Source organism: Borostomias antarcticus (assembly GCF_949987555.1).
Source record: "Borostomias antarcticus genome assembly, chromosome: 5".
Lineage (NCBI taxonomy): Eukaryota > Metazoa > Chordata > Actinopteri > Stomiiformes > Stomiidae > Borostomias > Borostomias antarcticus.
In genome coordinates, this window is record NC_140238.1 from 16,914,337 (window position 1) to 16,939,760 (window position 25,424).

A 25,424-nucleotide genomic window follows, 5' to 3' on the forward strand; every position below is an offset into this window, starting at 1 on the left:
ATTACTTGTAAATGATGTGTTCAACATTAATTAATGTTAGTTAATATGTAGTAAAACATTTGTAAATGATTTTAAGAATGCCTTATTTATTTGTTTTTCATGTTATCAAATGATTTGTTAAACATTTACTAAAAGTCTACAAATCATTTGTAGACATTATTGCAGCCCCAGAGACTGTTATACACTACTAGTTTATAATGAACTAATCATTAACAAATAATTTATACATGTTTATAAATGAGTCATATATTATTTATAAATACACTAGTTTAACATTCAAAAATGATCTGTAGATGATTTATAACACATCATCAAGAGGACTTGTAAATTATTTGTTAAATAACATTAGTTTGTGTAGTAACTCATTTTTAATTGCTTTTAAGAATAACACTTTACACAATTACTAGACGTCTTTGTTTTTTATGTTTAACAAATGATTTGTAAAGGTTCAAAATCATTTGTAGAGGAATGCAAGAAATACTTGCAGATCCCATCATAATTGTAGGTTATGGGTTACGATTTGCTTAATACCTACTGGTATTACAGAAAAACATCCTCTCTTAAAGACTGTACACACCAATGCGGATTTTCGGACGAATATCCGCATGGAATTCCGCAAGTCATTAAATACATGTGTTTTTATTAGTCTATACACACCAATACCGACATTCGATGCGGCAGAAAATCTAATCCGCAACCCTCTGGTTTGTTGCGAAAATCCGCATGTGAAGAAGATTATCGGACCAATCAAATGAGGGTACTGCCGGTGACGTCATCGGTCTGAATGTCCAAAACGGGTGAGCGCCTGATAAATGCGGTGTCCCCTCATCCCGTTCTTTTTGATAAAGGCCACAAAGATTACTTTGATGTCAAATTAAGAGACAACATATGGACTACAATAGCCCAGGAATTTGGATACGGCGATGGTAAGTTGAGTAATGAGTTAACGTTAAGCAATAATAGCTAGACAGTGTTTATGGCTTTACTAACGTTAGCTAGCTAGAATAGCTAGCTAGCTAATGTTAGCTAACTAGCTAGCTAATGTTATGAGTAAATTCAAAGTCAGATAACGTTATTTGTTATTTTAGTTAACCGTCTAGCTAACGGTTAACGTTAACATGTACAATGTAATGTGTGTTCAGTCTCATCAGGGGTGAAGCAACTCAAGGAGAAGTGACGAAACCTAAAAGACACATACACAAAACAAAAAAAAGATAACCAGACGACAAGTGGCCAGGCAAGGAAGAAAAATAAAACATGGATACATATGGATGCTATGTCATTCTATGACCCATATGTGGAACATAGAAGGTAAGGCTGTGCTGTGTGAACCTTAGGGTCCAGGGGCCAGGAGCCCATCTCCTAATTCTGTAGCGTGAGGTAGCTTGATGTCCAAGTACACACCCTGGACATGATGATGCTAGTATGTCGTAGGGACACCCCCAATCCAACCCTTGATACTGAGTGCCAAGCAGGGAGGCATTGGGTACCATTTTTCGATCTTAGTCCCACTAGGCTCAACCAGTATACTGTACAGTGGAACTTGCCTACCCACTGTATTATCAGTGGGTGTGAGTATAGTGGTGAGAAGTGAGAAATGTATCAAAAGAACAGTATGTCTGCCTTGAACAGTTTGTCATTAGACTACATTTCATTTTTGACAATTGACAGGGTTTCAAGTAATATTCAGTTTGAGGAGGGAGACGGAGAGGGAGAGTCAGGTGAACCAGTCAATGAGGCTGACGGCCCCAGACCAGACCAGACTATCCTCAGACCTCCCCCTATACGGAAGCGTCAGCTTTCAAGCAGTGTAGTGGAGCTACTTGGAGAGGAAAGAGGCGAGAGAGAGAGAGAGAGAGAGAAAAAGAGCGTAAAGAGTCTAGAGATGAAACCTATTGTTTTTTAGTTAGTCTTGCTCCAGCTCTGAAGAGGCTTACTCCACAGCCACAGTCATTATGTAAAACTAAAGTTCCAGCAAACACTGCATGAGTTGAGTGGAAACATGTACCCTGGGGAAACACACAATGTTTTAAACGCAAACACATACATGAACCTGTAATATATGAATTATATTTTAATTGTTCGGTGACACTTTTTTTCCTTCATATTTTCACATAAAGTGGCCCAGTATAGTACCTCATGTATTATGCATACTTTGTCAGTGTATCCACTTTCCATTCTATACTTATTTATTTATTTAAATAAAATTAAATAAATACTATGGGTTGCAGTGTTTCTTGCATTTCATGTAAATAACGTTAACTGATTAGTTGGATACAGGTAGATGATCATTCATTGCTGTTACTGTTGCTCTGTAGATGGTATAGTGTATAGATACTGTAATTACACGTGGGTACACCCAATTAGCTAAGGGTTAGTCGGATGTCAAAGGTATGACACGCATACACAGCTTTAGAAAAAAGGCAATAATCTTTATTGAAGTAATGGCAGTCTAAAATTCATAGGGGAGGGGGCAGACAGGTGGGTATAGGCTAGTGGAGGTATGTTAATCCTGGCAATGTGTAGGCTATTCAGCTGCCTTAACATGGGACACCACAGCAAAAACACCAACACTACAATCTTAAGGGAGTTACATCCCCCCTCCAGTGGACACGGCACTCAATTCACTACAATAAGAGGGTTACGCACAACATTCCTGAACACGGCAATCGGTAGGCTAGGCTACTCCACACTGAAGGGGCTTACACACAACACCCGTGATACACACCGATAGGGGCAGTAGAAATGAACCCCCAACCCCAGGGTATTAACTCCACCCACAGTAGGCCTAATCCTCCCGGTTCCCATCTCCAATCTACCCCCCCAGTAGGTCCATCACAATACACTCAAGTGAATAAGCTTAAGTAAAGTAGAACTGATTGTTATAATAAAACACGAGTGAATAAGCTAAAAATAGAACTGATTATTATAAAACACAAGTGAATAAGCTAAAAATCGAACGGATTATTATACAACATGAGTGAATAAGCTAAAAATAGAACTGATTATTACAAAACACTGAAGTGAATAAGATAAAAATACAACTGATTAGTATACAGATAAAACACATCACACCAAGCCACGGCGGACATGGGAATATTGCCAGTCAACTTCCCCAGCAGGAGAGGTGAAGTAGCTGCGTAGAGTGTCCCGATTCCGCATGGCTTGGACAGGTCCGTCATTTCTTCGGACACACGGGAGTCGCTCCAGACGATGCTCTACAGCTGTCATCCCTGAGTGCATCTTCTACTCCCTCTCTCCTGTCTTGCCGAAGGTAATTGGACAGCATGCATGTCGCTTTGATTACCTGAGATACAGTGAACAGAAGGTGGATGTGTCAAAAGACAGTTTAGAATGGGAAGCTGTTACAGACACGATGGCCAGAGGATGCTTCTTGCATGTAATAAGTGGAACCTTAAAGGTCTCTGGTCACATGGTCTCTAATGCACTTGGCACTTGTTTGTATGTATGTGGCTGGTGGAACCGTGTTGTTTATCGGAGTGTCGGGGTGTGAACTCAGGACCTGGGCAAGAATCATACTGTTAACCCCTGCGGCAAGAGACATCTCCCTTTGAGGGAGAATTATCTATTTGAGGAGTGTGTTGAACCAATCCGAAGCACAGTTTTACTTATCAGTGCCTGTTATCACCTTGTCCACTGTGTCTGGAGCCAGTTTCAACCGCCATTGGTACAGTCGCCATCTCTGTGGCATGACACCAAAGGCATTCTCCGAGATCCGGCGTGCTCTGGAAAGCCGGTAGTTGAACACTTCATTGGCCTCTGGTTGGTGTGCACCACGATACGGCTTCATCATATAGGACCTCAAAGACAAAGTGAGATGCATTTGTCACTTGCAGAAGTGTTACAGGTACAATGTACAGTGAAATGTTGGCTACTGGCTTCAGAGATGTACTATAAGATTAACAACTAGAAATACTAACTAGACTACTAACTGTTTTCTGCCTCCCCTAGTGCCTCTCTCTCTCCCTTCTATCCTCTAACCAGGTCCAGTGTCAGCTGTGGAGCTGTGGATATCGTAGTATTTAGTACACACACACACGTACACACAGACACACATCCGTCCACATCCGGCTTAGGCCTGGACCTGATGCTCTCCTTTCTTGCTCTGAAAATTTAATTTCATGTAATTTATTGTTCTTTAAATGTTCTTAGCCATTAGACAAATATATTCCAGGAGCTTGCCCCAGGTTGCCTGTTTCAATATCTGTGTGGTCTGAATGGCTCTATGTGCTAACCCTGTTCTGCCTTCCCTCTCCCTAGTGCCTCTCTCTCTCCCTCCTATCTTCTAACCAGGTCCAGTGGATGCCCCACTGTCACCAGCAGACCTCCCGGAGTCTGATAGATACCCCTGTGTCTGCTGTGGATGTCGTAGCATGTCCATAGAATGTTCTCTCTCCTATGATGCTTTTAGCCTCTCTCACTCTGAAATTTAATTTAATGTAATGTATTGCTTTATAAATGTTCTTAGCCGGTAGACAAACATACTCCTGGAGCTTGCTCGATCGCCTTGTTGAGAGGGGTCAGGGAAGAATTTTTACAGCTCACTTATCTGGCCCCCGGGTGATTACTGTTTTTTTGCTTCCCTCTGGAATATGTAGAGAGTGGGTCGTATGCCCACCTCCCTTGTTCTCTGTAAAGCGCATTGTGTTGCCTCTGGGTATGCCTCCATCACTGTTACTGCCGTAGGCACCCACATCCACGGCGATAAACTTGAGGTCATGGTCGACCAGGGCGAGCAGCACAATCGAAAAGGTGCCCTTATAATTATGGAACAGGGATCCAGACCGTGCAGGCTTCTGGATAACCACGTGCTTCCCGTCAAGGGCACCTGTGGGGTAAACATTAAGATCAATCCGTTATAAACAAAATTTCATTGAAGACTTGTGTTTCACCTCCTTTCAATTAACTTTACACACCGATGCAGTTTGGGAAATTCCATCTCTGTTGGAACCCCTCAGCACTCCTCCACAAAGCCTCTGTTGGTGCAGGCATGTACTGGTCCAACAGACAGGTCCAAATCAGGCCACAGACCTCCTTGTTGATTTTCCCAACCGGGAGCTGGAGGCAATGGTGACAAAAGAGTCACCAGTACTGAGGAATCTAGGGAAAACGGAAGACATGCTTGACTTAAATTCAGATTCGATAATTTTATTTCAAACACAATTCAATTCAGTATCAGTATTAGTTCCGTTCAGTGAAGCTCTTCGAGCAAGAAATAAATATATAGGTTAGTCGAGAAATAGGACTGTACTAGCCTAAACAAACACAATCCACTGACGGCCAAGGGGCCATATGGGCTGAGAGAACATAGCATATTCGTTATTAAAGTAGCCTAACTATACGCTACATCAGCCATAAAACTCACTCGACAATTACGCACGAATTGGTCTGTCCCCAGAAGGTGGTTACCTTCTCAGCTCTAACGTTATGTAAAACAACACACAAGAAAACAATGACTAGCCTATGTCAATAGGTTAACTTTAAGTTTATAGGGCAGGAACATATCCGCTAGTAGCCTAGGTCTATATGGAACAGCGTCGGTACGCTATTGCACATAGCATAGGCATGGTCTGATGCTGAAAAAACAGGTTGGATATCCTAGGCTATTAATGTTATGTAGGCTAATAAGGCCTACATGTAAGAACAACAGCAATTCATGTGGAAACATAGGTGGCTGAGGGAGCATAACGTTATAGGCTACACTACGAGCCTATCCCATCCACTCAACGTCGCTCACTTGCCAATTACGCAAGCATCGGCCTAGCTATACAAACAGATGTTTGTGGACTCAGTAAGTAGACAATAGTGTTATTGGTAATTATGGATTAACCGAGCTATATCTTACCTCAGACACACGGCGTTGCTCCGGATCAATGGGTTCTCTGTAATTAGTATGCTGTCTCTTCAGGTGAGGAGCTAGCGTACGCAAGAGGTCCTCGAACTGCGCCACAGTCATAGCTACAAGCTAGCCCACCTAAGAAAGAAAGAAAGAAAGAAATAGTGGGAATATCACAAGTTGGGCAAGCTTCTACAAGCTAGCCCACCTAATAAAGAAAGTAATGGAGAAACATGGACCCTGGCAGTTGAGGGTTACAAGGGAAGTCATGAGAGAGAGAAAGTTGCCTGTCTGATCGCTTTTAAGGAACAGAGAGATGAGGTGTGACCTGTGGGTGTAGACAGGCACGCGATTGGTCACTTGGGTCAATAAAACAGTGGCCCCTGTTAGCATCGTAAAACAGAGCTCACATTCTGTACTCCCTCTGGAATCATCAAATATCCCGGTTATGGTTTCAACATGATATGACAATTCCACAACCTGCATAATCACCTGAGTCATGGTTTTAGCCAAAGATGGATACCAAACTTGGCTATGGTAGACTTAGCAGCATGGGATCAGTTATTTATAACACACAGTACAGTTGCATTACAAATACAGTGCATCACACCATAACTTGGTTCACTGGGCTTATTCACATGGTGTTTGCATCACATGGGGGAAGATGGAGCAGTTTCACTTTATTAAAGAAACCAGGCAAATAGGTTCACTCCAATGTCTCACTGTGTGAGTGTCTGTCTATCTGTGGAATGTGCCTGGCTTGTCGCCGGGGGATGGGGAGCAACAGGGTGTGAGAGGGTCTCTTTATCAAGATCTGCATTCCAACCTTCCAGTGAGATGGCCTCACAATCAAGGCTCCGAACCGGTTCAAGGAACGGAAACGAAAACAGAAACAGGAACGAAAACGAAATGGTCTTTAATTGTTCCAGAACAGAAACGTTAATTTGAAATCTTTAAAACCGGTTAATAACGTTATTTTTTCGTTCTTTGTAGTAGGCCTATATAACTTAAAAAATGTTTTAAAAAATAAGAAAGCTGAGCCTTTTATGGCCGAATAGGCTAAATTAAATTTATTAAATTTGTAGCCTACATCTTGTCCTGTTTTTGTAATGTAGCCTAGGCCCCTAAATCTGTTATTTCACAGTCAGGATCCTCAATGCTTGCTTAGCGAAATGAAGAGATTTAGATATTACAACAACACACCATAGCCTAGTTCAGACTCGATGTTTCTCAAACTCTGCAAGCTAAGATGCATGACTATTCTTGATGTTTCCCAACCACTCAGCGGCAGCCAATTTGCACGCGTTGCGCAGGGCTGTCACACACTCTCCTTTGTTTGCCAGTGCAAAACAGTAGTTCAGCCTGTCCTTACAGCTTATTACTTAGCAAGGATATCAATGTGATTTATTTTGTTTAATTGAAGAAGAGTAGGCTAGCCTATAGCCTGTAATGTTTCAGTAGGCTAAAACTAGATTTCACATAAAGACCGCGGATGTCAGAGTGGGCAATAACGTTCGAAGGCAAATTTATTCCAACATTGGTCCACAAAGAATGATGCAAATAATAAAGTGAAAGAAATAGTAGCCTACTGTGCAAATATAATGTTTTATATGGACCTGCGTGTCTGCAATAAAGTTCCTCTATCTTTATAACCAACATTCAGCGGAAGCCAATTTTCACACGTTGCGCATCTCGCTCCAAGTATGGTTTGGCTATTTAAAACATGGAGTACTTTGTGACAGTTGCTTGGATGTATACTAGTATCTATACTAGGATGCATAAACCTATGTTTTGCGAATTTAATGGTCTGCCTCCTTCAGAGTTCTACTCGGCAATTAGGCTGTGAAAGCGAGCGCGCCTCTTGGAATCTAGTCATAGCCTATTGTTGCACAGATTTCCGTCACGTCTTGACTTTCACAAACCAAATGATTAGGCTACATTAATTAATATGAGCACACTTTAGTGACAATGTGCCGTGCAACCCTGATCATTGAATAGCATAAGTTAAATTACTATAATATTAAAGACCGCGGATGGCAGACGATAGGCTACGTATTAGGCGTAGGCTATAGGCGCCAAATCCGGAGCTCCATACAAAAGGAACGCAGCATAAACAATAGGGATTGCGCAGATGAATGAATGAGATGACTAATTATTTATAAATAACATAAAACGAAATAAAACGAAATAAAAACAAACAATAGGCCTACAGGCGCAGAATAAAATAGCTTGCAGCAACAGTACAAGAAAATATTTTAAAAAGGATGATGAGCTATGATGATGACTTAAGATAGACCTGCGCATAGTTTACGGTGTGGATTAAGGGCATACGGGAATAGGACTAATGTTGCGTATTTCTTGTAAAATAATCAACAAGGCTACACTACAGCACACATCACCAAGGCTAATATGTGACAGCGGCTGGTGATTTGGTCGATTTGGAACTCGGCAAACCCCGAAATGCGCTAGGGGGCAAAATAACTAAAAAAACTTTTTTTTTTGTTTTTTTGTGTATTACCAAAGTTGAAGTTGTGAAGAACCTACTTACTATAACAGACAAAAGTTTTAGGTTCACGAAATACGTTTAATTAGTCTGCAAACTAAGCTCGTTTTTAGCTGATTTCGAGCCGGGCTTGGGGGCGGGCAGATCGATTAGCATGATTTGGTTTCATTGGCTATTGCTTCCGGGTTCTCCGCCCCCCACCCTTCCCAAACAACACGCCGGCTTTGTTTACATTCAATCCCAAGTTAACCATGGATACTACAGCTTTTGCTAAAGAGAAGACGGGGATGGCATCCAGGACATGGAAAGAGTTTTAAGAGCAGCTAAAACTCCAGCAGAGCAGGACTCGTTCGTACACGGAGTTTTATTCTTGATGACCTGTGATACAGAGATGACTGTATCAGCAAAGCCAGTTGCTACCAAGCGAAGCGTCGAACGACGTACCAGATTCACACCACTGCCAAGCATTCTGCTTTGCTTTGGGGTAAGCTGATCTTTATACTATCTGTGCTGTTTACATTACATTAACGTTAGTCGTTTAGCAGAAGCTCCTTTCTAAACAAGTGACTAAGTCTAGCTAGCATAACAAAGGCACTAGCACTAACAAAGGCTAGCTAGCTAACGTTAGCTAACATGCTAGTTAGCTGAGCTAGCCCTTTGTTCCTAAACTAGCCAGCTAGTCTATTTAATCAACACATTCTGGTACTATTTTATCTATATGGAGTGCCAGTACTGTGGGCAATAGTTTAATGTACTTTCTTCCTTCTATTCTATTGCAGTTTTGATGCTGAGAGACCTGGCATGGTTGTGGCCAGAGAACACTGTGATGCACCGGCAGTCGAGTTTCAGCTGCTGCGCAAGCCTGATGTCCTGCCCCCCAGAGAAGGTCTTCCTGTGCAAGCCCCACCTGGACTGGACATGGCCAGACAGACGTATCTCTTTGACAAGATCAGAGAGTTCTGCTCTGATGAGGGACGAGACGTCACATGTCCCCCGCAAAACTCCACAGCAGCTCAGAACAAGACTGTCCGCTTGTAGATTCACTGCAGATCATCAGGACGGACAGCACTGCAGGAGAAAGGCCACAGCCTTTTCCTGTTTGTATACTGAAGCGTTGCTTGTTCTCTTGCACAGACTTGCCCACACTTGCACAGACTGCATTGTCAGACTATTGAATACTGAGCTGAGTACTGTTGTTATTACCTTGAGTATTGAGCTGGGGACTGTTATTACTTTGTTGTACACTTGATCACAATGAACACTATGCACCTTGTCTATAAAACAGACAACTGACTGTACACTTTAACACTTAGACTGTTGCCTTTTTTTGTACACTTTACTACTTATGCTTGTACTTTATATCATGTATGTGACAATAAAGAACGTTAAATTTGAACTTCATCTTATATTGTTCTTAACTGCATTCACAACACAAGATTAATACTGACTCAGAGTGTGGGGTCATCAGTGAGAGAGCACCCCACTTGGCAGCCACTCTCAGGTAATACCCCAAGTTGACAGCCACTCTGACAGATAATGGCAGATCGTCCAGTGGGGGAGTGGCTGGGGGTGCGGTTACCAGGCTATTGTTCACGCCCATTACCTGGCAGTCAGAGGTGTGAAAATGTTGGAGAACTTTGGAGGAGGAATTCTCAGCTAAGTTGATTTGGCAGTACTAGCATTCAAATGAAGCATATCTTCTTCAACTATGTTCAGATTTCAATGTATGAGACCTCATTTGAAAGCTTACAATCTGCACTTTCATAATCTGTTAAAAACTGAAAAATGACCTTTGCCTAGTTGAGGAACAAATTACCAGCGGCGGTCACATATTGTTGGCAATAAGGCCACCACAACCCTAGACTTGTTGATTAGGTTATACCTTACAAGAAATACTGTAGGCCTGAGTCTTAATAGGCTAACACCCCCGGAACGGTGAACGGAACGTTATTTTTCGTTCTTAACCGGTTCAGGAACGCTATGTTGGTGGCGGAACACAAGAACGGAAACGTTAAATATGCTGGTTCTGCTCAGAGCGAACCGATTGAAAAATAATTTCAAAGCCCTTAAAAGCCCTGCTCACAATATCAGTAGAACTGTTTTGTGGTCAGTAGGCAATGGTCAGTAGAACTGTTTTGTGGTCAGTAGAACTGTTTTGTGGTCAGTAGAACTGTCATGTCCTATACTCCTACATGTACAAGGTATTGTCCACCTGTCCACTACGTTCCCTCCACATGTCGGCCTCTCAGCTGTAGTAATAACGGTAGCCTGCACCTATATCTTTCAGTGAGCGGTGGTACCATTCAACTCCTGGATCACCCGACCACAGATGGTGAACCCAATGGCCTACCGGACCCATATGTGAGTAGGCCTAGGTACCTGTCTTCTCTTGCTTCAATAATTGTAATGTTCCTCTCTTCACAGTCAGATGGCCCTGGCACATCCACAGCCGTAGATGAACCCAGTACCAGATGAACCAGCAGAGCCATTGATGAAGAAACGGCATCTGCATACACAGAAATACCAGAAGCAGAGGTAAGCCCAAATGTGGGTTTCAGATGTGCCTGCAGTCTAATGAACATGTACAGATGTGGGAAGTTAGAAATGTCACATGCTGCAGCATTTCACCTTCGCGATATTTGGCAGGGAAATCCCATTGGAAATCTTGTGGGATTTCAGACGGGTGTTATTTCGTTTTAGTGATGCACCACCGCCAGGTGGCGTCTTTGAGTAGATTTAGCAGGCTGGGCTCAGTGTTTTTGTCCTATATTCTACGAATGAAGCATCATTAAATTTCACATTCTTTAATTTAAATGCTCTGTTGTAAAGCACTTTGAGCTGAATTTATCTGTATGAAAGGTGCTATACAAATAACTTTTAATTGTTATTATTACCTTGTTCTCAAACACATGTTTTCTCCATCTCTATGTAATTTAATTATTACGAACACCTATAATATATCTAGGCCTACAGTAGCCTATCTATCTCGGCAACTGACGTCGGGTCAAGACGTGGTGTCTGTTAAGTCAAATGCGCAAAATAACAGTATTGTAAATGTAGTAGGGAGCACTGCTCCCAGGTAATTGCAGCACAGATAGCCACTCCCCCAGGAAGTTCATATATGGGCTGAGTGCAGCATTGGTAGAAACCCCGCCCCCTGTACCAATTTCCCTTGGCCCAATTGGAGGAGCCCACAGGTGCCTATAAATAGAGGGTAATGGGTAGCCTTGTGTAGCCTCCACCTGGTTAGGACCTCTCCCCAGCACCAGTGTTCGCTGCGTTGATGGTAGGTAGGTAGGTAGGTAGGTAGGTAGGTAGGTAGGTAGGTAGGTAGGTAGGTAGGTAGGTAGGTAGGTAGGTAGGTAGGTAGGTAGGTAGGTAGGTAGGTAGGTAGGTAGGTAGGTAGGTAGGTAGGTAGGTAGGTAGGTAGGTAGGTAGGTAGGTAGGTAGGTAGGTAGGTAGGTAGGTAGGTAGGTAGGTAGGTAGGTAGGTAGGTAGGTAGGTAGGTAGGTAGGTAGGTAGGTAGGTAGGTAGGTAGGTAGGTAGGTAGGTAGGTAGGTAGGTAGAGCTTAGCTTAGAGGACATTTTAATGTTTTCTGAGTTTGTTTTCTTTGCTAATGTTTGCCCACTGTGCTCTCTCTGTACTGTAGCTCCTCTCTGACCCCCCTCATGGGATTTCCTGTATGACTGATTGCCGCCACTCCACTGTGGGTAATTACATCTGGTCAAATTGAGAGTTATGTTGGTGGGGCAGCTGAGGTGGTTCTAACTTTGTATGTTTTTATGTCTTTCACCAGTGTGTCTGCCAGTGTCAGCTTTTGGTGCCCTGGCTTTGCTGGTACTGTTTGGTAGCCATCCAACACTACTGCCAAGTGGTCTCAGGCTGGCTGCTGTTTTGCCTATACTGGTTTCGGTTTTATCAAATTAGTTATTCATTGTTTGTTAACTAGCTGGCATTTATTTATTAGAGGGCCTCCCCTGTGAACCCCCCCCAGGCCACAGTAGAGTGGAGCGTCACCAGTCAGTGGGTTAGTCAGTTTTCCCCTCCCACACTGCACTGCATGTTTACACCCCATTTTGCTGTGGTTGAAGTAAGGTTGCCGTGGCTTGCTGTTCCTACACTAGTGTGTGTGAAGTATTGCACCCCCTGGGCTCAGCCCTCTTAGTCTACCCCCGACATTGGTGGCTCACCCTCTACTAGGCTCGCCAAACCCCCCTAGCCCTCAGGTGTTCGGGCCTGTTAGTAGTTTTATTGTAATATTAATAAAGTTGTTCACTTTTTATTTATAACTTGTAATAAATACGTATGTTACCCTGATTTTATATGTATGTTACCCTGATTTTAGGAGTTAGTTCTTTTCCACATTTCCAGCTGTAAATAAACTTGTGCTCTTTGTTGGAAACGCGTCTCTGGCTGTCAATGGTTGAACTTGTGTCACTGTAGTCCCGAGGACCTCACCTCGTGTATAAAAAAGGTGGCGTTGTCGAGCTTATCACCTGGTTACAATCTGGCGTTGTCGGCAGGATCCAATTTGTACCAGCAGAGGCGTGTTTCTTTCAAATTGTTTTTAATGCCAGTTGGTACACTTTTGTGTATAGTGAGCCTGTTCTCTAGTTTACCGTGAATTGTTTAATTCCAGAGGCAAAACAGCAGCTGGCCCAGCCGGACTGAAGACACCCAGCTGCAGGTCTGACTGTCCTTCAACCCTTCCTGTGTTTCCCTGAGTCACCGCTTCCACGTAACAATGAGTGCAGAAGAGGAGATGCAACAGCTAAGAGACTTGGTTGCCCAACTGATGGCTGATAAACAAAGGTTGGAACAGAGGGCACATGGAACAGAGGGGACATCCAGTACAGAGGCCCCCACAGCAAGTAGACCTATCCCCAGTGCCCCCGTGACTGAACGCTTGATCTATGTGCCACGAGACAGAAAATGTCCCATGTTTAGAGGCAGAACTGGTTTAAGTATTCTAGAGTGGGTTGAGGAAGTCCGTGCCTGCATGCGTCTCCGTCATCTATCCCCTGTTGACCAAGCTTTTTTTATTTATGACCACTTGGAGGGTGAAGCAAGGGAGGAAATCAAGTATAGGCCCAGAGAGGAGAGGGAGGACCCGGAGAAAGTGCTTGCAGTGTTGCAGGAACTGTATGGTTGCTCCCAGTCATATGTTTCACTGCAGGAAGAGTTCTTTTCTAGGAAGCAGCTAGAGGGAGAATCACTGCAGGAGTTTTCCCATGCTCTGATGTGCCTCATGAACAAGGTGATTGAATGTTCCCCAAGTGACATACCAAATTCAAATGTCTTACTACGTGACCAGTTTATTGAGCATGTTTCTGATTGCACCCTGCGTAGAGAGCTTAAACAGTTTGCCCGCCTCGAGCCTGCTTCCACCTTGATGGAAGTCCGGAGTGAGGCCATTAGATGGGAAAGGGAGGGAATGCCAGGGGGTGGGAGGGGTAGGAGCTACTCGGTCCCCTCCGCTTTTGGCACCCAGTATGCTGTGCAGGGAAGACCCCCTATGTCGACCCCTCTTAGTGGTGTTCCCCAGTCTGAACTAGCGGAGCTGAAGGAGATTCTGAAGAGTCAGCAAGAGCAGTTAAACCAACTCACCCATAGCCTGGCACGTCTTCAGAACCCCTACAACTGCACTTCACGTAAGAGTCCTGTCATTTGCATGAGGTGCCAACAGCCAGGCCACTTCGCCAGAGAATGTGATGGGGAAAGAGTCCCCTCGCAGGCCCCACCACCACAGATCTCTGCTCCCCCAGCTCGGGGTAGGTTCCAGGGATCCACTCAGCCGGCGGGAAACTAGTGCCCACTGAACTGCAGAGCCAAAGTTCAGATGGGGGCCCTTCTGGCTCACTCCCTGCTACTAATCCTGGTCCTACAGAACACCTGGTAAGCCCATGTCCACATCTCATGGTATCTATGGGTGGGGTGGGTGTCCCTTGTCTAATAGATACAGGTTCCATGGTCACTACCATAACCGAGAGTTTCTTTTTACAGCATATGAAGCCATGGGGCCAAGAGAAACTACACTCCTGTAATTGGTTAGAGCTTAGGGCAGCTAATGGAGGGGAAATACCATTTATAGGCTACCTCGAGTTGGATGTAGAATTGTGTGGGAAGAGAATCCCAAAGCGTGGAGTGTTAGTTGTAAGGGACTCCACAGCTCAGTTACCTTCTGCTGCCCCTGGCATCATTGGTTCTAACGTAATCAGGGAGTGCTACAAGCAACTATTTGTAGAACATGGTCCTGCCCTATTTGATGTGCCATTGGTGTTACAGGCCCCCAGCCCCATTCAACAGGCCCTGCAACAGTGCCATCGAACCAGCATCCAACCTCCCCCAGACTACTCAGGTAGAGTAAAAGTAAGGGGTGGGAGGGGTGTTCGGATCCCAGGGTGTAGTATGAAATTGGTGGCGGCTACCTGTTCACAATGTCATTATGGCAGCTCAGCTCTTTTTGAGCCTCCTAGTGCTGGTCTGCCTGTTGGGCTGCTTGCGGCCTCGGCACTAATCCAGGTTTCAAGGGGAATAGCCTACATTCCTATATTCAATGTAGGGGTCACTGAGGTGGTTCTCCACCCTCGCACAGGGCTTGGTATCTTGAGTAATACCAGTGTGGTCAGTTTGCCTAATGGCATCATAGAGGTTAAAGGAGGAGTCCAGGCCACTATTTCCTCTCAGGCAGCTACTGACTCCATACCGGCAAAGATTAACCTTCTAGATTTGTCGGCACTACCCGAACAGGACCAGGGCTCTGTTAGGTCTTTACTGCAGAATTACAGCTCTGTATTCTCAGCACATGACAGTGATTTAGGTTGTACCAATCTTATATCACATGACATCCCACTGCTTGATGAGACCCCAGTAAGACAACGGTATAGGAGGATTCCCCCCTCAGAGTATGAGTCGGTTAAGGCCCATATCAGTCAATTGCTGGAGGCACAAGTCATTAGGGAAAGTTGTAGCCCTTTTGCCTCCCCCATTGTCCTGGTAAAGAAGAAGGATGGGAGCCTTCGCTTATGTGTGGACTACCGGACATTGAACAGTAAAACGCGCAAAGACGCATTCCCCTTGCCACGCATTGAGGAATCCCTGGATGCCCTCTCAGGTGCACGCTGGTTCTCCACACTAGATCTTGCCAGCGGCTATAATCAAGTTCCAGTAACCGAGAGAGACAAACCAAAGACCGCATTCTGTACACCTTTTGGCCTTTTCGAGTGGAATCGGATGCCTTTTGGCCTCTGTAATGCACCAAGCACTTTCCAGAGGTTAGTGGAGCGGATGTTTGGAGCCCAACACTGCCAGTCATTGCTCCTGTACCTTGATGATGTTGTAGTATTCTCGTCCACAGTAGCAGAGCATTTACAACGCTTGGGCGCTGTACTGCGACGCCTGAAGAAGGAGGGCCTTAAGGTAAAACTGGAAAAGTGTTCCTTCTTCCAACAGAAGGTTGGTTACCTGGGGCATGTTATCTCTAGTGAAGGGGTTTCAACTGCTCCTAGTAAAATTGAAGCTGTGTCTAACTGGCAGCAACCTAGCAATGTTGCAGAGTTGGAGTCTTTTTTAGGATTGGCCAGCTACTACCGACGCTTTGTGGAGGGATTTGCAAGGATTGCAGCCCCCCTGCATAGGCTGAAGGCAGAGCTGGTGGGCGGAAAACTCAGGAAGGGATCAGGACAGAAGCTGGCACTGGTATGGACAGAGGAAACGGTGCAGAGTTTTGAGGAGCTCAAGCATAGGTTGGTGACAGCCCCAGTGTTGGCATATGCTGACTTCTCCTGCCCATTCATTCTGGAAGTAGATGCTAGCTATAATGGGTTGGGGGCAGTCCTGTCTCAAGAACAAGGTGGTGTGGTCAGGCCTATAGCATATGCCAGCCGTGGCCTTAAGCCAACAGAACGTAATATGTCCAATTACAGCTCCATGAAGCTTGAGTTTGTAGCACTGAAATGGGCAATGTCTGAGAAATTCCGTGAATACTTGTTGGGCCAAAAGTGTGTGGTTTATACTGACAACAACCCACTTAGCCACTTTGCCACGGCGAAGCTAGGTGCTGTTGAACAAAGATGGGCCAATGAACTGGCTGCTTTTGATTATGTCATCAAGTACAGGTCTGGCAAGAGTAACAAAAATGCAGATGCACTTTCCAGACAGTACATGCCGGGCCCAGTGACCCCCCAAGACTGTGTTCCTGGCATTCCGGTTCCTACCTCCTTGCAACAACAAGCCTCTGCTCCTGGACGGTCCTTCCAGGTAACTCAAACAACCATTTCCGTCCTGCCCCGCACCTCCCCTGCTGATCTCTGTGCCCTGCAGGAAGCAGACCCTACCATACAGGAGGTCCTGGTCTATTGGAGGAGGAAAAGGCGTCCGGATGCTGCCGAACGGGGCTTGATGTCCAGATCTGCTCTTATCCTGGTTAAGCAGTGGGACCGCCTGCTGGAGCAGAGCGGGCTACTTCACCGACGGGTGTTCCGCTCCGATGGGGGGGAAGAGATCCTCCAGTTGGTCCTCCCAGTCTCTCTCAAGAACCAGGTCCTCCACCAGCTGCACCAAGAGCATGGCCACCAGGGCATCGAGCGGACCACTGACCTAGTCCGACAGCGGTGCTACTGGCCTGGCCTTTATGAGGACGTTAAGAGTTGGTGCCAGCAGTGTGAGCGGTGCCAGATGGCCAAGGACAACCAACGGGGAGCACGTACTTTCATGGGCCATTTACAGGCTTCAAGGCCTAATCAGGTGTTGGCCATAGATTTCACACTGTTGGAGCCGTCTCAGGCTGGGGTGGAAAATGTCCTTGTAATGACTGATGTGTTCTCGAAATACACCCAGGCAGTTCCCACCAGAGACCAGCGGGCGTTAACTGTGGCCAAGGTGCTGGTTAATGAGTGGTTCTACAAATTTGGGGTGCCCAGCCGCATACATTCCGATCAGGGCAGGAGCTTTGAAGGTGCTCTCATCCAACATCTGTGTGGCCTGTATGGAATCCAGAAAACGCGCACTACCCCATATCACCCTGCAGGCAATGGACAATGTGAGCGTTTTAATAGAAGTTTGCACGACCTTCTGCGTGCGTTGCCTGTGACCAAGAAAAGAGATTGGCCCGCCTACCTCCCACAGGTTGTATTTTCCTATAACACCACTGCCCACCAATCCACTGGTGAGTCTCCATTCTATCTGATGTTTGGCCAGGACCCTCAACTACCAGTTGACTTCCTTCTAGGGAGAATTGAGGAACCAACGGCAGGCAGCGTACATGACTGGATCCAAGAACACCAGACCAGACTCCGCATTGCGTTTGAAGGAGCGAGGGAGAGGCTGAAGGTTACTGCAGAGCGCCGCAAGATTCGTCATGATGAGAAGGTGAGGCCTGCCCCCTTTCAGGAGGGCCAGCGGGTGTACCTTCGGGAGCTGGGCAGAAGAGGACGTAACAAGATCCAGGATGCCTGGAGCTCGGTGGTGTACAAGGTGGTGAAAGCTCCCACAGACGAAGGACCAGTTTACACCATCTCACCTGTTGATGACCCAACAAAGGTAAAACATGTTCACCGATCCTTACTTAAAGCCCAACCAGAAGGTGAACCTTCTGATTGTAGGACTGAGAGTGCATCCCAGGAGGACCAGGAGTCCCAGCTGGAGTGTGACAATGAGGGAGCCCCAGATGGAGATTGGTGGGTTAGGGTGCAGGAGACCCTACAGGACCCTGGCGTGGCGGTACCAGTGGCTGGAGCATCTGGAGTGCCTGGCCCACCACTCCCCCTGATCCACCCTGTGGTTCCGCAGGCACCCTGGTTGCAGGTGGACCCAAGGCATGTACCACCTGCCCCTCCAGATGAGGTTGGACCCAGCACTGATGGGGCCATGCTGCGGAGGAGCAGTCGCACCACAGCAGGGCAGCATAACAATCTTTACCATCTCCCGCAAGCCATGGGGGGCAGGGCTAGAGGGACAGCATCAGCCTCAATGTCTAATGGGATGTCCGCCGTCTTTAGGCCATGGCAATAATCGTCGTGACGCCGATACAAATGTCAGGGGAAGATTGTAGTAGGGAGCACTGCTCCCAGGTAATTGCAGCACAGATAGCCCCCTGTTAAAAGGACATTTTCCACCCCAGCCTGAGACGGCTCCAACAGTGTGAAATCTATGGCCAACACCTGATTAGGCCTTGAAGCCTGTAAATGGCCCATGAAAGTACGTGCTCCCCGTTGGTTGTCCTTGGCCATCTGGCACCGCTCACACTGCTGGCACCAACTCTTAACGTCCTCATAAAGGCCAGGCCAGTAGCACCGCTGTCGGACTAGGTCAGTGGTCCGCTCGATGCCCTGGTGGCCATGCTCTTGGTGCAGCTGGTGGAGGACCTGGTTCTTGAGAGAGACTGGGAGGACCAACTGGAGGATCTCTTCCCCCCCATCGGAGCGGAACACCCGTCGGTGAAGTAGCCCGCTCTGCTCCAGCAGGCGGTCCCACTGCTTAACCAGGATAAGAGCAGATCTGGACATCAAGCCCCGTTCGGCAGCATCCGGACGCCTTTTCCTCCTCCAATAGACCAGGACCTCCTGTATGGTAGGGTCTGCTTCCTGCAGGGCACATTCTCCCCCAGGAAGTTCATATATGGGCTGAGTGCAGCATTGGTAGAAACCCCGCCCCCTGTACCAATTTCCCTTGGCCCAATTGGAGGAGCCCACAGGTGCCTATAAATAGAGGGTAATGGGTAGCCTTGTGTAGCCTCCACCTGGTTAGGACCTCTCCCCAGCACCAGTGTTCGCTGTGTTGATGGTAGGTAGGTAGATAGAGGTATAGCTTACAGGACATTTTAATGTTTTCTGAGTTTGTTTTCTTTGCAAATGTTTGCCCACTGTGCTCTCTCTGTACTGTAGCTCCTCTCTGACCCCCTCATGGGATTTCCTGTATGACTGATTGCCGCCACTCCACTGTGGGTAATTACATCTGGTCAAATTGAGAGTTATGTTGGTGGGGCAGCTGAGGTGGTTCTAACTTTGTATGTTTTTATGTCTTTCACCAGTGTGTCTGCCAGTGTCAGCTTTTGGTGCCCTGGCTTTGCTGGTACTGTTTGGTAGCCATCCAACACTACTGCCAAGTGGTCTCAGGCTGGCTGCTGTTTTGCCTATACTGGTTTCGGTTTTATCAAATTAGTTATTCATTGTTTGTTAACTAACTGGCATTTATTTCTTAGAGGGCCTCCCCTGTGAACCCCCCCAGGCCACAGTAGAGTGGAGCGTCACCAGTCAGTGGGTTAGTCAGTTTTCCCCTCCCACACTGCACTGCATGTTTACACCCCATTTTGCTGTGGTTGAAGTAAGGTTGCCGTGGCTTGCTGTTCCTACACTAGTGTGTGTGAAGTATTGCACCCCCTGGGCTCAGCCCTCTTAGTCTACCCCCGACATTGGTGGCTCACCCTCTACTAGGCTCGCCAAACCCCCCTAGCCCTCAGGTGTTCAGGCCTGTTAGTAGTTTTATTGTAATATTAATAAAGTTGTTCACTTTTTATTTATAACTTGTAATAAATACGTATGTTACCCTGATTTTATACGTATGTTACCCTGATTTTAGGAGTTAGTTCTTTTCCACATTTCCAGCTGTAAATAAACTTGTGCTCTTTGTTGGAAACGCGTCTCTGGCTGTCAATGGTTGAACTTGTGTCACTGTAGTCCCGAGGACCTCACCTCGTGTATAAAAAAAGGTGGCGTTGTCGAGCTTATCACCTGGTTACATAAATATATTTGTTAGTAAAGATGTGGTGAACGTGAGGGTTTTGCGTTTTGTTTCTGGAACGTATTCAACTGGTAGGCTACTCGTAAACCCCGGAAGTAAATTTGAAGACGGGGCACCAGCTAATGTAGTGTCATGGATTTTATTGATCTAGTCAAAAAGGATTTACCAAGATTCGCTCAAAAGGTTAAGTCTGGTTTATTGAGAAAACAATACGAGCGCAAGGACTTCCTGGACAACGCAACGAGTGGTTCATCCAAAGAAGTGAAGCCTCCTGATCTTGCACTGCCTTATATTCAAGCAAAACACAGGTACGGCGCTTCCAGGATGTGATTGGCTAATCCATTGTACGTCATATGAAATAGCAGGCGTGGCCGAGAATACAGACATGTGACATGGGAAAAGGCGGCAATTTCTTGGAGACAAAGGGACAAATGGTTATTCTGGTGTAGACAGATTTCTAGGTGTATGGCCTCCTGGAGGCCATCCTGTAGGTTAGCACAGCTATGTGAACGGTTGGACAAAGGTTTAAGGTGTTTGGAATAGAAAGGTCTTGAGGCCATTTGTAAATTCTATGACAGTAGCCAAGTCTGAGCGCAGTAGGCTATATGGCTTCAGCACAATACAAAGAAAAAATAAGCTTGATCGGAGGTGTGGATCCATACAAAATTGAAATAGTCGCCATGAGTAAAGATCACTCATTGCCATCAATCATATCCGGACATTAACTATCTTGTGCATAGCGGCAGGTTTGACAGTGAGTGCGTTCACATGCACACTATACGCCGATCAACCGATAATTGTAATAATGCGATTATTGAAATGGTCTTGTGAACGCCTTTATCTGATTTCCAAAATCGGGGTAAGGTCCATTGGACGATTGTGGGTTTTCATTTGCATTAGCTATATTTTAATAAAACATTGAAGTCCGCCTGTCAATGACTTTCCCTAAAATTGTGTTCTGTTGCACCCCCTATTGTTAAGGCAAGGCAAGGCAAGTTTATTTATATAGCACATTTCAGCCACAGGGCAATTCAAGGTGCTTTACATGAGACATTAAAAGCATTAAAACAAAAAGCAAGACATAATAGACATTTAAAACAAAAGGCAGGACAAATTAAAAGCATTAAAACAAAAAGCAAGTCATTATAGACATTTAAACAAAAAGCAGGACAAATAGAATACAGGAATAAAAGTTACAGTGCAGTATACTGATAAACTGTTAAATTATAAATTAAAAAAACATACACAATATTTTGTTATTTGAATGATCTTGAATATATATATATTCAAGATCATTCAAATAACAAAATATCGTGTATGTTTTTATTTATTTATACCGGCCGCCAGCCGTTCAATGAACGGCTATAGGGAATGCGCAGTTTCGCGCTGGCTACAGCCTATTATATGCACAGTTTCGCGCTATGTAGGATATTATAAATAAGTATTATTCATTGGGGGAGATTGGACTCGCTGGGGACTGGGGGAGAGACACAGAGCCTCCCCATCCTCCAGTTGGCTGAAGAGCTGCGCACTCTGGTGTCCAAACAGCCACCGGTGGCGCCCCTCGCAGTGTCCAGAATATCCCCCAAAAAATACCTGCATGGTGAAGACAAGCTGCAGCAAGAACAGAACTGTCTACCAATGCATGAAGTGCACCATAGCTGTCTGTGGCAGTTGCACTGCCAAGGTGCAGAGGATATGCGCAAAGTGTATTTGAGCTGCCGCCTCAACCGTGCGTAAGAGCAGAGTGCATCAACTCGTCACGAGTTACTCGTGTATAGCTACAACTAGTAGCCCATAGCCATTAAAACTAGGGATGGGAATTTCGACTAATTTTAAAACCGAGTAACCTAACCTGATCCTACTCGAGTAACCGATTACTCAAAAAAAAGATTACTCAAAAAAAGATACCGTCCAGACAGAGCGCATTTAACCCCGGCCCCCTCGGAGGGGAAAACATTTTTTCCGCCGTCATTACCGTGGCGGTGCTTTCATGTCTCTTCCATGTCCTTGCAAATAAACATATTTAAAAGCTGATGTGTGGTTGGATGCATTAGCTTATCATCAGATTGAATAACCCACAACCAGGTTTTCATTAAGCTATCGGAATCGAAAAACGCAACCTTTTAATGTGGATGCACTGCCCAGCTCATATAGCTTGCCTATCGTTAGGCTACTCTGAAAACTCTTAAACCTACAATATGCAACCAGACCTCTAATTTACTACTCAAAATTAAGTATTAAACCAAGCCTTTACTGCCAATGCCGGATAACAAGTGAATAAATTTTTTGCGTTATCTAAAAAGCAGAAGAACCGCGGCACTCACTGCCGATTTCCAATTTATTGGACAATAATGGATGTTTCGGTGTCAAGCCTTCATTAGAGAAATGTCCATGCAAAACTAAATAGATTTATTGAACAATAGGCCTTTTCATTCAATGTTTATTTATAGCAGGCAGGAAAACTATAGGAGTAGGCTACACGCGCATGGACCTGTGCTGGTACTCGCTGTCTTTTTCAGCACCACCTCATTACCAACATGATTAGCCTACCGCAAAATGATGGGAGGATGCTGCGTGGAGCCAGAGTACAAAGTGGCATATATTTAGGCTATACTCACTAGTTCTCTAGGCTACCTACGCTGTAACAGGTTTGAAAGTCCGAGGCTCGATCCATAAAATGCTTTAAAACTATGCAAAACCACGGTGTAGTTTGATCCGAAAATGCTTAACAGTATGGAAAACCGAACCATGGACAGCTAGCATTAGCAAGCCCATGGGCTAATTATTGCTAGTTTTCGTGTCCACGTAACTTTGCACCCAAGAACTGTGTCCATGTAAATAAATATAGCTTTTAAAATGTAACCAGTTAGCTGGCTAGACAGTAGTCAACAAGTAATCAGTCATCACTACCCCTGACAGCTGGCTGCATTTATTATTTTTACGATTGGTGCACTTTCAGATATTCCGTTTAATAGCCAGGCCGGGGGGTCCCCCGGGATCCCCAGACAGCTGACGAGTCATGCCCTATCTAATATCTGATCATTGGTTGCCTGAAAGAGCCGCAGTGACGTTGGCAGCGCCTTTCTGAAAAGTTGAGATGGCAATGTTTTCAAAAAGCCGGAGCGCTCGAAAAAAGACTATACAGCGCTTTTCTCCAGGCAGCCGCCAACGCTCTATCCTCTTTGGTAACAATTGAAAAAGGGCACAGGCGCTCAGAAATGCGCGCTTTCACGGCCAAACATGCCATATTGTATAGCCTTTAGATTAACCGAGTAGTGTTTATTTTCCGACTAGATTGCCTACTCGGGTACTCGAATACTCGGTTAACCGTGCACATCCCTAATTAAAACGGCTTATTGTTTTATTCATATATCAACTAGATAATTCGATAATAATGAGTAGCCTAGTAGGCTATAAAAGGAATTCAATAGGGCCTAATTAGCCTTAAGTTGTAGCCTAGGCTACAGTACAATCACAAGGTGCATAGGCCTAGGCTACCGTAAAAATCGTTGCGTTCTCATAGGCCTATATTAACTTAGATAATTATTAATTACATAAGTATTATGTATCTACGTTCTATGCTGCATCTGTACAGTAGACTACTGTTTTATTTGGATCCTTGGCCAAAATGCTGTTCTTGTAGCCGTTTCATCGATTCTTCTCCTTTTGTGAAGTGTAGGCTATATTCTTGTTAAAGTGCGGCCTAGGCTTTATTCTAAAAAATATGAGAAAGGCGTCATAGGCCTACAGACACATACAAATCATATGTTGCTTTTAGTAACATTAAAAACAATGCAAATGCAAATCATGCAAAGTTGAAGGCCACGACTTCATCAGTTAGGCTAGTGTTGGCATGATCTATAGATGCTCAGGTCATAATGTCCGTTGAAAATAATTCCCTCTAAGCACAATTTGAATTCTATTAAAATAGGCTAAAATTAAATTTCCACATATTCTGATTCCTTCTATATAATTTTTATTTTGTTTATGTGTAGCCTAGGCTATAGGCTTCTGCGATGAACAAAACAGCCACAATGTAGCCTGCTTATAGCGAGCGAGAGGGCAGTCTACCATAAAGTGTATAACCATAATGTAATATATCTAGACTACATGCATTGTGGTATTTCTTTATATAGCCCAGCCTGCCTATCAATTGTTTCTCAATAAACAGTTATGTTATCCTCTGAGTCAGAATAAGTAGGCTAATAGACCGGCAGCTCTAAATGCCTTCCCAATCAATGAGACATGGTTGTAAAAATGATGTTTTATTGATGAAAAGGGTAAAACTGAAAAACATGTTAAGAGTCATTGCATTGATCGATGCAGTCCGTTCAAATAGGCATCAAAAGATAAAGTAGGCCCATTTAAAATGACCAATTACATCTTCAAATCCCTTCTAATCTTGGCCTTTGATAGGGTTTTTTCCCGCTCTACTGCCAATTATATCCGGACATTAACTATCTTGTGCATACAGAGCACAAACAATGAAACAATGAAACGAATAGATTTCCTCCCTGTCTGTCTGTGGCATTCGCTACACCAGCAATATACCAGCAAACATTGAAAATACAGGTCCTCAAATAATTTAGATTAGACTAGCCTATCCAACTGGACCACTCCAATGAATGTTGAACGTAGCATACTTTTATTCTTTAGGTTTTACAGAATCGGCCTACAATGTCCACACATGCATGCGCCATATCTGACTAGCTCGCCACTCGCCAGCGAACCTGGACTAGACTATTGTAACCCCCCCCCCCCCCCCCCTACAAATTATTTTATATTCAAATAAACTGGATGGACCGGTTTCCTAGCCCTGGATCGTGGGGAGGGGGGTAGCCTACGTTAGCGGGTGCTTTGCCATGACCGGCCATTCCACAGGTGTTGGGTTGAATTCGCTAGTTTGATTGATAGATGGATGGATTTAACGTCCAAAGTATTGTGCAAGTATTGTATAGGCCCATGTGTAAGAGATGAATGGTTGTAACCATGAACTCAGCCAGAGGTAGGCCCTACTGTAGATGATCAGCATTATCACCAGTCTCAATTGATGCTTTCCTACGTGTTGCCATTCATTTAAACCACCATCTCATCTAGACTACTTCTGTTGCTGCATTTTTACATTTATGCTTTCATGATTTTAGAGCGCAATCAACATTTTCCAGGATTCCAATAAGTCTATCCATTCATCCAACTTTGTGCTGAGCGCAGCGCAGGCTGGTAGCCTACTGTCAAGGATCACGACTGATGCACTCCCTTAACATGTCTCGCAACTCCCCAGACCATCAAGAGAATTTCAATATGAAAGACCTTAAGTGGGG